The following is a 15,407-nucleotide window of genomic DNA, read 5'->3' as shown; positions in this document are numbered from 1 at the left end:
TGGTGACTTGGGGCCTTCTGTTAGCCTCTGCTCCACGACGGCGGTGCTGGTCCCTTGCTTGTGACTGAGCCTCCGGGCTTCTATGGCCAGAGGACCTGAAAACCCCTGCCGGCTGGTTTCTGCTGCTGGATATATAAGTCCTCACAGCTTCGGACTCCTGTGTCCGGTTCCTATTGTCTTCTGCCAGGGCAAGCTCTGCTCAGCTTCCAGCCCCTGGTCTTTATCTCCTAGCTCCTACAGAGCTCCTTGCTGTTACTTTCCCTTGCTCTCACTCTGGCTCTGACTGTTCTCTGACTCACTCAACCCCGTCCCAGATCCAGTTTATAAGGGCAGAATTCTCCCCTCCCAGGATTGGGGCAGGAGGATGTTGCATGTTTAAGGGATCCTGACCAGGAAACCTCCCACTTGCTCTCCGACATAATATCTCTATCACTGTGGTGACCAGACCCCTGGGGTGCCACACATGGCTCTTGTAAGGGGCATTGCAGTACCTCATAATTTTTGGAAACCCTTCCATTCACTGCTTAGGCCTACAGTGCATGGGAGACCCAGTTGCTATAAATGAAAAAAAAGGTTTAGCTAACGCCCTCTGACCTCCATGTCATTTCCAAGTGGCATTGGAGTGGCTCGAAATTTTTGGTAGGCATTGCACTCACTGTATGCCCTATAACTGTGTGGCCGAACCGCTCCTTTTGTTACAGAAACATATCCTACAAGACATATCTGGTTGACTGGCCTGATATTGATGTGAATGGTCCCTGTTCCTCCTGCTCTTTATCCTTTGCCACTACCTCATCCATCATTTATCACCTGAAGCTTTGTTTTAACGGGAGTCATAGAACTTGGATAGTAGCAGGAAAACATCCAGCAATCCTCGGAGGAGGTAGGATATGCGCCAAAACGCTGACCACCTCCGGCCTAGCCTCTACTACATACATGCGCTTGCATTACAACAAAACAAAGCAGATGCTAACTTCTATCATCCTCATCATGCTCCTCACCTTGGCACTCTCAACTCCCCTGATGGAGAAGCCAGGGCCCACCGGAGGAGTCTGATAGTCCGGTGGGCTCGGCCAATGCTGCCCTAAAGCAGGCCAGGCTAAGAAAAGTGTGGGAAAGGTTACTGGGACAAATAGGGGTGGCTGGGGACCGAGTATGGACACCCGGCCACCCCCTGGAGGCTGGGGAGCAAGCGGGGACACCTGGCCACCAGGCGGCTGGGCACTGAGTATGGATACCAGGCCGCCGACACAGCCATGGCGTGGTGGCCAGATTCCGCCTCCACATGCCTAAAAGGCCCAATTTAAAGTGCAAGCAAGCAGTATGGTATTGCAGCCTGGGGGTGGGTGGGTGGCAGGCTGCATACTTGCGCTTGCACTGCAAGGAATGGGAGAGGTACAATTGAACACTGCCCTGGGACAAGGACTTGAACGGGGATAGTTGCAAGTCTGCAACGACAGGTGCAAGGTGGGAGGCATCTTCGCATGTACCATGAACAAGGGTTTGGCATGCACACACTACAGCGGAATAGGTTCTCCTTCCCACTAAATGCACTGGGGAGGGCACAGGTAATGTTTTAGTATACGCGCTTAATCTTATGTATAAGGCACACCAGGACAAATATGGGCGGCTGGGGACTGAGTATGGATACCTCGCTGGCGAAGCAGCCATGAGGTAGTGGCCAGCTTTGGCCTCCTCCAAACTAAAAGGCCCCATTTCAAGTGCAAGCTAGCAGTATGGAATTGCAGTCTGGGGGTGGGTGGGTGGCAGGCTGCACACTTACACTTGAATTAAAGAAAACATAGCAGATGCTAACTTCTGTCATCATCATCATGCTCCTCACCTTGGCACTCTCAACTCCACCGATGGAGAAGTCAGGGCCCACCGGAGGAGTCTGGTTCTCTGGTGGGCTCGTCCAATGCTGCCTAAAGCAGGCCGGGCTAAGAAAAGTGTGTGGGGGGATGTTCCAAGGAGAAATAGGGGCGGCTGGGGATCGTTTATGGACACCCGGCTGACCCCAGGCGGCTGGGGACCGAGTATGGACACCCGGCCGCTGGGCGGCTGGGGACTGAGTATGGATTCCAGGCCGCCAACACAGCCATGACGTGGTGGCCAGATTCCGCCTCCACATGCCTAAAAGGCCCAATTTCAAGTTCAAGCAAGCAAGCAGTATGGTATTTCAGCCTGGGGGTGGGTGGGTGGCAGGCTGCATACTTGAGCTTGTATTGCAAGGAATGGGGGAGGTACAATTGAACACTGCCCTGGGACTAGAACTTGCATGGGGATAGTTGCAAGTCTGCATCTTCTGATGCGGTAAGGATCACTTATGATGGGCACACTTTTAGACAGTGACCTGGGTGTCAGAGATGCTTCCAGGGGTCTTCCCCATACTGTTCCCTTGTCTTTTCAGCACTTTATTCATGTGTCACACAGCACATGGCCAGATAAGGTTGTAAAATGTTAAAATGACATTTCACGGTGAATGCATTTGTCATAGTTGAAAGCAATACAAAAGTGCATTAACGCATAAAAAATGCTACTTGTGAACATAGCCGAAGGTGTGGAGGAGTATTTTTGGTTTTGGTCATTTATTTTAACTTATACACAAGTCTTTACCCTGGAAAGGATGTTCCTTAACATATTTCACAGGAAAAAAGTTTCACTTTAGTTTTTGAACGTTTTATTGTGAGCCTGTAAAAGTGGCTTAATACCTCTGACCAAGTTGTTGACAGCAGTGACCTGGGGGTCAGAAATGCTTCCTGGGGCGATCCCCATGCTGTCCCCATGTCATTTGAGCACTATCGTTTTGGGCACTTTTTAGGCTTTTAAAAGACTGCCGGGGGTGCCACCGCAAAAATGCTCGAGTCTCCCATAGACTAACATTGGGCTCGTTGCTCGGGTCGAGCACCCGAGTATCACGGCGAGCTCGGCCCGAGCTTCGAGCACCCGAGCATTTTAGTGCTCGCTCAACACTACTTATGTTGAAACTGGATGACATGGGGAATTTCTTCACGTCCACTCATTTCAAAACTGTGGACGTGAATAGCTATCTCAGATTTGACAGTGGCCACCTTCCTAGGTGGATTAATAACATTCCGTATGGCCAGTATTGGCATATACGGAAAAACTGCACATAATGGTGACTTTGTCAAAGAGGCTGATGTTCTTCAAAAAAGATTTTTGAGGAAGGGATACCCTAAGAAACTGATTAGAGATGCATATAAAAGAACTAAGCTGCTCAGTCAAGAATCATGTTTGGCACGGGTCTCTGAACGGGAATGTGAAAACACAAGTACACGACTTAGAGATTGGAGTCTAGTGACCACTTTCAATAAATCTAGAATGAACATACAGAAATTGATAAATCGTTATTGGTGTGTCCTGTTGGGTGACCCGATCCTATATAAGCACCTACCAAGTAAGCCTAGGATTATCTATAGAAAAAAAATCAGAATTTAAGTTCTTTCATATCACCCAGCAACACGATGCTGAAACCTATAACCTTAACATGAAAATCCGAGAAACAAAAACAGGAAGAAATAGTCTGCTTTGCCTGCGGATCCCCTGGATGTTTATATTGTAGGGCCATCATCAATGGTGCCACAATTTTTACCTCACAGACCACGGGGGAGCAATTTTATATTTCGTGTAGGGTGGATTGCCATTCTGATTATGTGATCTACATGTTACAATGTGGATGTGGTTTGCAATATGTGTGCCGGACTATACAAAGAATGCATGCCCGCCTCAATAAACATTGTTCCAATATTAAGAATGGTTATTTACCGCATAGTGTATCCAAACATTTTCTGACTACTCACCAGAAGGATCCTAGTGATCTGAAAGTGACAATTTTGGAACAAATTTCTGAAAATATGGTGAATCTTTATAAATACCTTATGAAGAGAGAGAATTTTTTGATCTTCAAATTAGGTACACTATATCCTGAAGGGTTATATTTAGCGATTGACGTTTGCAGAAGATGCATGTGTACTCTCTACATTAGAAATAAGTTAGTTGTCAGGATTTTACATGCATGATTTATTAATGAGTTCTTTTATTACTTTTTAATATTTTTAATTATTTTTGTGATTGAGTAAAAATTATTATTATATTTCATCATGATTGTTATCATCGTCATTATTTGATGTTGTTAGTAGAGATGAGCGTTGTTCTTCTCGAACTGTTCGCCAATCTCAAATTCGAGCTGTTTTGGGCGGTGTTCGAGCCGGTCGGCGAACACGAACAATTTGAGAAAAATTCGGCTGTTCGAGGTTATGTTCGATAACTGTTCGTGCACCAAAATCATAACTGGATTTTTTCTCAGTAATGATGAAAATTAATGTTAATACGCAGTTTGAGTGTACAGCGGGGCGGGGGGAGGGGCAGGGGATGGATCTCTGCAGGAACAATGAAGATCTCCATTTTTTTTTCTCTTTCCCGCATTTGCAGTGGGGAAGTGCAATCTGTCAGCCTATCAGCAGCGCACACACGGAGCGAAGTGCTTTTTTTCACACAAGCAAGGGCATGTGTCATTGGCAGTGTATGTCACATGTCCTTGCCCTATAAGACCAAGCCATTTTCCCCGTCGCCACCATTTTCTCACTGCTGCAGCTGCGTGTTAGACGGCACCGCTGTTGCTGTGTGCGCTATACCTTGTTAATTTCAAGCCAATTTTCGCACAAATATACAGATAGCTTGGAAGTAGGGAATAGTTGTGATTGCAGTCCTTTTAAGGACTAGGTTACAGCATTTCCTACGACTTTTATCAGGCAGGTCTGTGCTCTTAAATAGATAGATTGTGGGAGTAAAGACTAATTGTAATTGGAGTCCTTTTCAGGACTAGGTTACATCAGTTCCTATCAGTTTTTGCCAGGCAGGTCTGTGCCAGTGCTGTGCAAGTTTTTTTCGCAGCATTTGGCTGAATCTAGCAAAGCTAATCCTTTTTGGCCTATTGCAGAGTGTGTTAGTCAGTGGAGTAGCCTATCTGTGTTGCAAGATATACCACCTGTGTATAGAATACCAATTTTTTTACTGCACCTAGTGAAGTAAAATCTTTTGGGCATAGCATCATTCTATTAGTCCATCTATACTGACCTCCATCAGGTTGCAAACTGAATATAATTTTTTTCTGCATCTAGCTCTGAAAAAATATTTGGGCTTCTAGCAGTGTGTGGGACTTGGTCTATTAGTCCATCTATACTGACCTCCATCAGGTTGCAAATTAAAAATAATTTTTTTCTTCATTTAGCTCTGAAAAAATATTTGGGCTTCTAGCAGTGTGTGGGACTTGTTCTATTAGTCCTTCTATACTGACCTCCAGCAGGTTGCAAATTGAATATAATTTTTTTCTGCATCTAGCTCTGAAAAAATATTTGGGCTTCTAGCGGTGTGTGGGACTTGGTCTATTAGTCCATCTATACTGACCTCCATCAGGTTGCAAATTAAAAATAATTTTTTTCTGCATCTAGCTCTGAAAAAATATTTGGGCTTCTAGCAGTGTGTGGGACTTGGTCTATTAGTCCATCTATACTGACCTCCATCAGGTTGCAAATTAAAAATAATTTTTTTCTTCATTTATCTCTGAAAAAATATTTGGGCTTCTAGCAGCGTGTGGGACTTGTTCTATTAGTCCATCTATACTGACCTCCATCAGGTTGCAAATTAAAAATAATTTTTTTCTGCATCTAGCTCTGAAAAAATATTTGGGCTTCTAGCAGTGTGTGGGACTTGGTCTATTAGTCCATCTATACTGACCTCCATCAGGTTGCAAATTAAAAATAATTTTTTTCTGCATCTAGCTCTGAAAAAATATTTGGGCTTCTAGCGGTGTGTGGGACTTGGTCTATTAGTCCATCTATACTGACCTCCATCAGGTTGCAAATTAAAAATAATTTTTTTCTGCATCTAACCCAGCCAATAGTTTTGGCCTAATACCACAGTTTGGCCACTCAGCTCTGCTCGGTTACCATCCATTGTTTTTTTGTGCAAACAACTCCAGAGTTGTGAATTAGTTAACCACCAAAATGAGTGGAAAAAGGCCTGCTGCTGGTGGAAAGGGGAATAGGCGTGTTGGGAAGGGGAAAAAAGGTTGTGTCCGTGGGGTAGGTGCAGAAGAAAGACCATCTTCCAGCCAAACTAAAATGTCTACTTCTTTTAGCGGACAATGTGATAAGATCCCTTTCTTACGGCCACGCCAATCGCTACAAATTCCAGATGAGGCACAAAAACAGCAGGTGCTTCAACGGATATCAAGTGCTCCTTTAAGTGGGCTCTCCTCCACATCAACTTCAACATCACAAATACTCCAGTCCTCAAAGGTGTCACCCAAATCGCACTTGCTTCCTCACAGCTCCCAAATCTCCAGCTGCCCGTCTGAGTATGAGGTAGAACAGATGGTTGAGTCTGCAGAGCTGTTTACTCATACTATAGCCTGGGAATCAGAGGTCGACTCCAGCGCTTCTGTGAATCCAGACGAGGAAATGATCTGCACTGATGCCCAGAATCTTTATGAGTCGGATCCAGGACCAGACGCAGAAGGTTCTGACCATAATGTAGACCCTCATTCCCAAACTGTAACTCCTGTTGGTGGAGACAATGAGGAAGACGATGATAAGACTCAAATACCTGATTGGAGCGACAACTTTAGTTTTTTGTCAGGGCAGGAACAGGTTGGCTCTGAGGACGACGGGTGTGATAACGCAGAGGGTGATGATGATGAGGTCGGAGATCCCACTTACTGTCAACCCACAGTCAGCCAAGAGATGAGGTCAGCAGAGGAGGTGGAGGAAGATGCTAGTGACGACGAGGTCAGGTTGCGCCTTCCTGGACAGAGACGTAGTACTGGAAGCACGTCAACAACTGCATCCTCAAACACAACTCTGCCTCTCACCACAAGTCGTGGTGGCTCTTCAGGTCGCATGGGTGCTAAGCCTTGCAGAGCCTGGGCATTTTTTCAGATTGATAAAGATGACCCAACTCGTGTTATCTGTAACATTTGTCAGCAAATGCTAAGTAGAGGCCAAAAAATACATAGTTTGAGTACTTCATGCATGAACCGGCACATGGACATGAAGCATAAGTTGCAGTGGGAAGCTCAGTGTGCTACAATGCGGTCTAGCCGGCCGGGCCAACCACCGTCTGCCATATCTTGTGCATCCGCGGCCTCTTCATCCTCTGTGACTGGGGGGACAGCAGTCACACCTGTTTTGGGGCGCAGACCTGCCACCTCTTTACCCGCAACAGCCAGCGTGATTGGCAGGTCATCATTTTCTTTGGAGGTGGTAACACCAGCTGGTCTTGAGCGCTGTCCGACATCGATAGCACCACCTTTGGATCAAGGCAACCTAACATGTCCGCCTGCATCTTCCTCACAGACCGGCAGTTTGCCGGGGACACCCTTATCAACCCCGTCTAAGCACAATAGCCAGCCCTCGGTCCCTCAGATGTGGACAAGTAAAAGACCATTTCCTCCTAGCCATGAGAAAGCTAAGGGGTTGAATTTCACCATCTGCAAGCTCTTGGCTACAGAAATGCTGCCTTTCCGCCTGGTGGACACAGAGGATTTTCGAGACCTTATGTCCGTCGCAGTGCCCCAGTACCAGATGCCCAGTCGGCACTACTTCTCAAAGAAAGGTGTGCCTGCGCTCCACCAGCATGTCGCACACAACATCACCGCTTCTTTGAGAAACTCTGTGTGTGACAGGGTGCATTTCACCACAGACACTTGGACGAGTAGGCATGGACAGGGGCGTTACATGTCGCTGACTGGGCACTGGGTAACTATGGTGACAGCAGGACAAGGGGCTGCTGTCCAAGTCTTGCCGTCCCCACGAGTTGTGCGTCAATCCTCTTTATGTCATTTTTCCTCCACTGCTTCTGCATCCTCAACCTCCTCTCGGTCTTCCACCTGCACCCAAAGCCTGTCTGGTCATGCCACAAGCTTTCTAACTGCGCAGAAGGGATCCTGCACACCTCCTTACTATGCTGGCAGTAGGGCTCAACGTCATCAGGCGGTTTTTACATTGAAATGTCTGGGAAATGTGAGTCACACAGCTGAGGAGTTGTGGTCAGCTCTGGAGAACCAATTTCATGAATGGTTGTCTCCACTGGACCTGAAACCAGGGAAGGCCGTGTGCGACAATGCTGCAAACCTGGGTGCGGCCCTTCGCCGGGGCAATGTCACACACGTGCCTTGTATGGCTCACGTGTTGAACCTGGTTGTCCAGCAATTTTTAGCCCACTATCCCAGACTAGATGGCCTTCTGCAGAGGTCACGGTCGCTGTGTGCTCACTTCCGCCGTTCGCATCCCGCAGCTCAGCGACTTACATCTCTACAGAAGTCGTTGGGCCTGCCACTTCACCGGCTAAAATGCGATGTGCCTACCCGGTGGAATTCAACTCTGCACATGTTGCAGCGACTGTGGCAGCACCGACAAGCCCTGGTGCAATACGTTCTGACGTATAGCCTGGGCCAACGAGATTCAGAGGTGGGGCAAATCACGCTGGAGGAGTGGTCTCAGATCAGGGACCTATGCACCCTTCTGCACAGTTTTGAAATGGCGACGAAGATGTTTAGTGCTGACGATGCCATTATCAGCATGACTATTCCGGTGATTTACATGCTGGAGCACATGTTAAACAGAATTCGGAGTCAGGTGGTGGCACAAGAGGAGGTGGAGGAAGTAGAGGAGGAGGAGTTGTATGCGGAAGGGCTAACATCTGCAAGGTCCAGACGGTCGGCAGCACCAGGGCGGCAGGCATGTGAGGGTGGGGGAGATGATTTTACCAGGGCGCATGGTAGCAGCCAAACTAGTGAGGAAGGTGCAGGAGCCCAGGAAGAAGTGGAGGACGAACTGATGGAAGACTCATCAGATGAGGGAGACCTTGATCACATTTCTGTTGTGCGAGGTTGGGGGGAGAGGACAGAGGAAGGAAGCATGATGGTTACCTCGCCACCAACACAACAGGGACTTGGTGCTCCTGGATGCGCAACACACATGAGTGCCTTCTTGCTGCACTACCTGCAACATGACCCTCGAATTGTGAGAATTAGAAATAATCCTGACTACTGGGTTGCCACACTGTTAGATCCCCGGTACAAAAGTAAATTTGCAGAAATTATTCCTGCCATAGAAAGGGATGCACGCATGCAAGAGTATCAGCAGAGACTGTTGCAGAATCTTACATGTGCTTTTCCACAAAATACCAGTGGTGCACGTAGTGAATCTCACAGTTCCAACTTGCCAACCGTGGGACCGTCAAGTGTTCAGCACTCAAACCGTAACAGAACCACAGTATCTGCTGGTAACATCAATTTTGCGGAATCATTTCACCACTTTTTTAGCCCATCCTTTGCAAGGCCACAGGAGACAAGAAGTCTGACACATAGTCAACGCCTAGAGACGATGGTACAGGAGTATCTCCAAGTAAACATTGAAGCCACGACTGTGTCACTGGACCCTTGCTCTTTTTGGGCTTCCAATCTGGATAAATGGCCGGAGCTAGCCACTTACGCCTTGGAGATCTTGTCATGCCCCGCAGCCAGCGTTCTGTCTGAACGTGTGTTCAGCGCTGCTGGTGGTGTGCTGACAGATAAGCGCACGCGGCTCTCCACTGATAATGTAGACAGACTCACGTTCATAAAGATGAACAAATCATGGATCCGAAATGACTTTTCTACCCCTGTGTCATCCTGGGGAGAGTAAAAGCTTGATGATTGGTTAAAATCACCCTACCAACCGTTTTAAGCTTTCAAATTACTAATCATGTTTATCTGTATCTTGACTGGAAAATAATTTGGGCTTTGTAGCAGTGTGCAGCACTGATCCTATTAGGCCATCTATAATAAGCTTCACCAGATTTAAAATTAAAAATAATTTTTAGCTGCATCTAGCCCGGAAAATAATTTTGGGGCTCCGAGATGCGCAAGACACATAAGTGCCTTCTTGCTGCACTACCTGCAGCATGACCCTCATATTGTCAGAATTCGAAGTAATCATGACTACTGGGTTGCCACACTCTTAGATCCCCCAAACTTTTCGATCAACCTTTTCATTTTAATAAAGACCAAAAAAATGGTCATTTTTGAAATTATAAGCATTAGCAGGTTGTTAGAAACTGAAATCAAACAGTTTTCAACTCAAAACTTTATTCTAGGTGATGTTACATTTTCACATAGGACCCCTTGTTCGAAAGGAGCTTCTGAACTCTCTCGTCCATTGAATTTGTCAGGTTTTGGATGGTTTCTGCTTCAATTGTTTTGCATGAGGACAGAATACCCTCCCAGAGCTGTTGCTTAGATGTGAACTGCCTCCCGCCATCATAGACACTCCTTTTAATGATGCTCCAAAGGTTCTGAATGGGGTAGAGGTCAGGGGAGCATGGGGGTCACACCATAAGTTTGTCCCCTTTTATGCCCATATCAGCCAGAGATGCAGATGTTTTATGTGCAGCATGAGATGGTGCATTATCATGCAGAAAAATGATCTTGCTGTGAAATACACGGTTCTTCTTCTTGAACCATGGCAGGAAGTGCTGTTTGAGAAAATCCACATACATTATGGAGTTCATCTTTAGCGCCTTCAGGGATCCTAAAGGGGCCGACAATCTCTCTCCCCATGATTCCAGCCCAAAACATTACTCCACCTCCTCCTTGTTGGCGCTGTAGCCGTGTTTGCGTGGGGTGTCCATCAACCAGCCATCCTCCACTCCATTCATCTGGACCATCGAGCGCTGCACGGCACTCATCCGTGAACAAAACAGTTTTGAAATCAGTCTTCATGTAATGTTTGGCCCACTGGAGCCGTTTCTGCTTGTGTGAAGTGGATAGAGGAGGTCGACAGGATGGCGTATGCACAGCTGCAAACCTCTGAAGGACCCTGCATCTTGTTGTTCGGGGGACGTTGGAGGCACAAGCAGCTTCAAAAACTTGTCTGCTGCTATGACAAGGCTTTTTTGCCGCTGCTCTTTCAACCTGACGTAATTGCCTGTAGGAAAGAGTCCTCAATTTGCCCTTATCAGCACGCACACGTGTGTACTGTGAATCAGCTACATACTTCTTGATTGCCAAGACACTTCATCCTGATCATCGCACAATGTTGATTGTAGTCATGCCTTGACCTAAACATTCCACAATTTGTTGCTTCTCAGCAGCCGACACATCCTTTTTCTTTCCCATTTTGGCAGAAAATGTAGGCTGCTTAATAATGTGAGAGAGCCTTCTTAAGTAGTCTTGCCTTTCATTGGACACACCTGCCAAACTAATTAGCACAGGTGTCTGCAATTGCTTACAGTGATATAAAGAGCCCTGACACACATCACCATCAATGAGTTTAACTGACAAACAAACAAATTCTTCCCTTATCACTCCTAAACACTTTTTGCATAATAATTTGGAACGCGGTGTACATGTGCTTTTCCACAAAACATCAGTGGTTCACGTAGTGAATCTTACAGTTCTAACTTGCCAACCGTGGTCTGTATGGAATTGTTCAATAAAGGGCCCAAAATTAAGATAACATAGATGGGAGAGGTCTCTATGAATAGGAATTCCTAAGTATTTGATACCCTGTGAGGGCCAGGCAAAGGGAAAGTTGGACTGGATGGAATCCTATATGGATTTAGGGAGGGAGACATCGAGGGCCTCAGACTTCGCTGCATTGATTTTAAAATTTTACCATGTAACAAAGTGATCTATTTCAGCCATAACAGCAGGGATGGATATATGTGATTGAGTGATATATACTAGGACATCATCAGCAAATAGAGAGCACTTGTACTCGGTGCCTCCCACCTCAATCCACCTAATATTGGGGTTATGGCGAATTGATGAGAGCAGGTGCTCCGTCACTAGGATGTATAAGAGAGGGGACAGAGGACATCCCTGCCTTGTCCCATTGGTGATTGTGAAAGGTGATGAAAATGTTCTGACGCACCCCCTGGGCCTTGGGACACCCGGAGCCGGACCCTTTTTGGTGGATGCTAGTGGTTGTAGTCTTCGTGGCGGCGATCCGGTTCCGTGGCTCAGGGCGGTCAAACCAGTGGCGGAACTATTTATGTGGTTTTGATGTTTAAATGTCCGACTACGCCACCCGTGGATTGCGGTCAGAGTGAACCGCCGCTACAGGGCAGACCGCTAAGGCTGGTGTTGTGGGTGCAGCAGAGCATAGCATAACTCCCCACGGGAGGAGTATAGCCTCAGGGCAGTGTATGCGGAGGATGGGGGTGATGGTGCAGGGCAGCAGCAGTAACGACACGGAGTCAGTGATGCAGTTCAGGGCCTTTACTCACAGTTCTTATTATCCAGACCACGTCTGCAGGTAACGGCTGCCCACGTCGTACTGTGCTCACCAGGTGAGGGGCTCAGACAACTCCCAGATAACTTTGGAGCGCTTCACAGGACCCCCTTTGTGTGTCCTTTGTCTGGCCTTTCTTACCAACACTTCTGTCCGGCTGCCTCGGGCCTCCTCTTGGTAAACTTGGCGCCAGTTTCCCTGACCCTATGTGGTGCCTTCCTAGCGGGTGGAGCAAGGGGCTGCGCCACATAAAATGTCAGAGCCTCCGGTTTCTAACTGAGGGTCGTTTCCTGCCTCCACTAGTTCGGGGACCGGTCTCCCCCTTTGGCCTGACCCCTCCACGCAGGTGGATTCGGGCGTGCGGTGGCGACTCGCCCGTCCGCACACCTGGGATCCCTTCATTCCTCGTTCCTGGAGCCTTCTCCGCTCCTCTTCCTTCCTTCTCCCTCTTGCAGGCCTGGGCCTCTGTTACTAGGCCCGCCTCCGGAGCAGAGCTCATGCAGAGCCCCTGCTCCCTGCCACTTCTGCTCAGACTTCTCTGCACTGAACTAAGATGGTGCCCACCTTTTATACTCCCTTCTCAATGCACCCAGGAACTGCTTCCTCCCTGCTCCTGCACTGCAGGGTTCCCCTTCCTCAGTGTTCCCTCCCCCCACTCCAGCCAGGGACAGGGACTGTCGTGCCCATCTCAGGGGCATATTGGTCGCCCTGCCCCACGGCAATGTGGTGTAATGCATGCAGGTGTCGGGTCCTGATCCACACTCCATCCTTATCTGAGAGTGAGATATCACACCTCTGGGTGAGGTGCAATACGTCTGTAGCAACCGAGCCCTCGGTGCTACAGTTCCATTTATCTTCAGCCTAGGTGACGTATTGTGATACAGGGCCGTGATTTTGGCTATAAAAGGGTCCCCTAGACCCCTACCCCAAGCTTTTTAAGAGAATCATATATGGCGTGCCAGGAGACTCTATGGAATGCTTTCTCAGCATCCAACGAGAGTATCTACTTACAAATTTTTAACTGCATCTAGCCCAGGAAATACTTTGTGCCTAGTAGCAGTGTCTGCTAGTCAGCGGATTATCCCGGCTGTTAAGCAAGCTACACCACCTGTAGTTTGGACACTTAATTTTTTCAAAGGAAATGCTTCGGGACCACGGGATACTTAGTGAAGAGCATCAGGAGGCACCCCAAGGCATAGGGGCTGGGACTGGCACTAGGATGCCTTGCGGTGGACAGCCGAGCTCGATCCTTATAAAAGATTTTTAACTGCAGCAGCTTTAGTGGACGCTACTGGAGCTGGAATTACGCGGCTGCTGGCATGAGACTTGCCCTCCAATAGATCCTTGTAAATGGATTCAAAGTGTATTCATTCAAATTAGAGGGACAATTTAAATTAAAAAGCTTAGAGCTGCCTCCACCACAGGGGGGCTCTCTCGACCCACCAGCGGACAGGCACCAGTATTGGGAGAGGGGGGCTGGCCGTCAGGGTTCACCGCGGCTCTGGCACAAACCCGGCGACACGGAGGTGGCACGGGCAGGAGCGGACTGGCCGTCTCGGCTTCTCACTTTTTGGATTTTAGAAGGGCATGACATGCCTATATCTGTGTCTCCCCCTCCTTTTACTCCTCCACCTCTTTTCTTTTCGCATGACTATATGTACTTGTCACTTTTCCATGTGTTAGTTGTGTCTTCTGAGCAGTTTGTCAGCTTTTGGACACCTTTGAAGGTGTTTTCTATGTGTTTCTATGTGTTTTTGTTTGCCTGCCATTGGTTTTAACGGTGTTCGAAGGTGTTCGACGAACAGTTCGACGAACAGTTCGGCGAACACACGGGTGTTCGACGAACCGAACCGAACTCGAACACTACGGGGGTGGCTCAACACTAGTTGTTAGTAGTAGATTTATAATGTATTATTGTTTGTTTTTAGAGGACCTTTGGTTCTCTTGATAGCTAATTCACACTGTTTTTTTCGGTTGAATAGTAATCAAGTGGTTAAGGTGAATTGATTGATTGTCTAAATCCTTCCACTGAGTTCCTCCATTTTGTATAAAAAGTGCCCTAAGCTATCTTTTTCCTTGTAACTCCACCTGATGAAGGCTGCAGATCGCTGCAGAAACGCGTTGTGGGTATAAGATTGTCAAATAAAGAGGTTCGTTTTCTTTTAAATATCCTTGTAGTCGTTTTCCCAGTTCCTGGCGCCCGAATTTGACCACAATCTATCTGTGCACTCATGAAAGGTTGGGTCAGTTACTATATCATCCACCACCTCGTCTTCCACTTCAATACCCTTGTCCTCCTCCTGACTTTCTGGCAATTGTGTCTCATCATTGTCCACCTCTTGTGACAGTTTCCCACCGTCGCCTTTGTGTGACCGTGGCTGCTCAAATATTTGGACACCGCTACATGCAATCTTCTCTTGACCCGCTTCAAGTGGGCCGGGCAGGAGGCCCGAATCTGTAAATGGAAAAGTGAACAGCTCTTCGGAGTGTCCAAGTGTGGGATCAGTTGTCTCCGGGCACTTGGCGTGGTGGGAAGAAGGAGGATCAGGGTGAGGAATATGCGGTCCAGACTCATGGCTAATGAGACTTGACCGTGTGAAAGACAGGGTGGTGGTTGTGGTGGCTAAGGGACTGGAAGCATTTTCTGCTATCCAACCAATAACCTTTTCACACTGCTCTCTGTTCAATAGTGGTGTTCTGTGGTCCCCTATTAATTGGGACAGGAAGGTCGAGTGAGAAAATGTGGGTATTTGTCGTGGCACAATTTCAGCTAGCCCACTGCCTCGGCCTCATCCTCTGCATGCACCATCATCACCATCACGTCCACTTCCCCGTCCCTTGCCTTGTGCCTTGCCCAATTTAAATGGAGGACAATATTTTCCACGTTCTGTACAAATGGCTGTATTTGTACCGCAGTGATATGTGATACATGTGACGGACAAACCACAATTTTAAATAGCTCGCCTGTAGGTAACTATTTTTAACAGCGCCGACCTCGTGTCTAAAAGTTTGCTGACACACTGCAACAAAATTTCAATGGAGGCCAGAAATGGCAGAATTTTCAGCACAATTATATGTGATCTGTGTGACGGCCAAACCACAGTTTTAAAT

The sequence above is a fragment of the Phyllobates terribilis genome, unplaced genomic scaffold (genome assembly GCF_046119375.1).
Source record: "Phyllobates terribilis strain yellow unplaced genomic scaffold, ASM4611937v1 Scaffold_8__6_contigs__length_399053987, whole genome shotgun sequence".
In the NCBI taxonomy this organism is placed as follows: Eukaryota; Metazoa; Chordata; class Amphibia; order Anura; family Dendrobatidae; genus Phyllobates; species Phyllobates terribilis.
The sequence above is the reverse complement of the archived record's forward strand: the minus strand, read 5'-3'. Positions refer to the sequence as shown.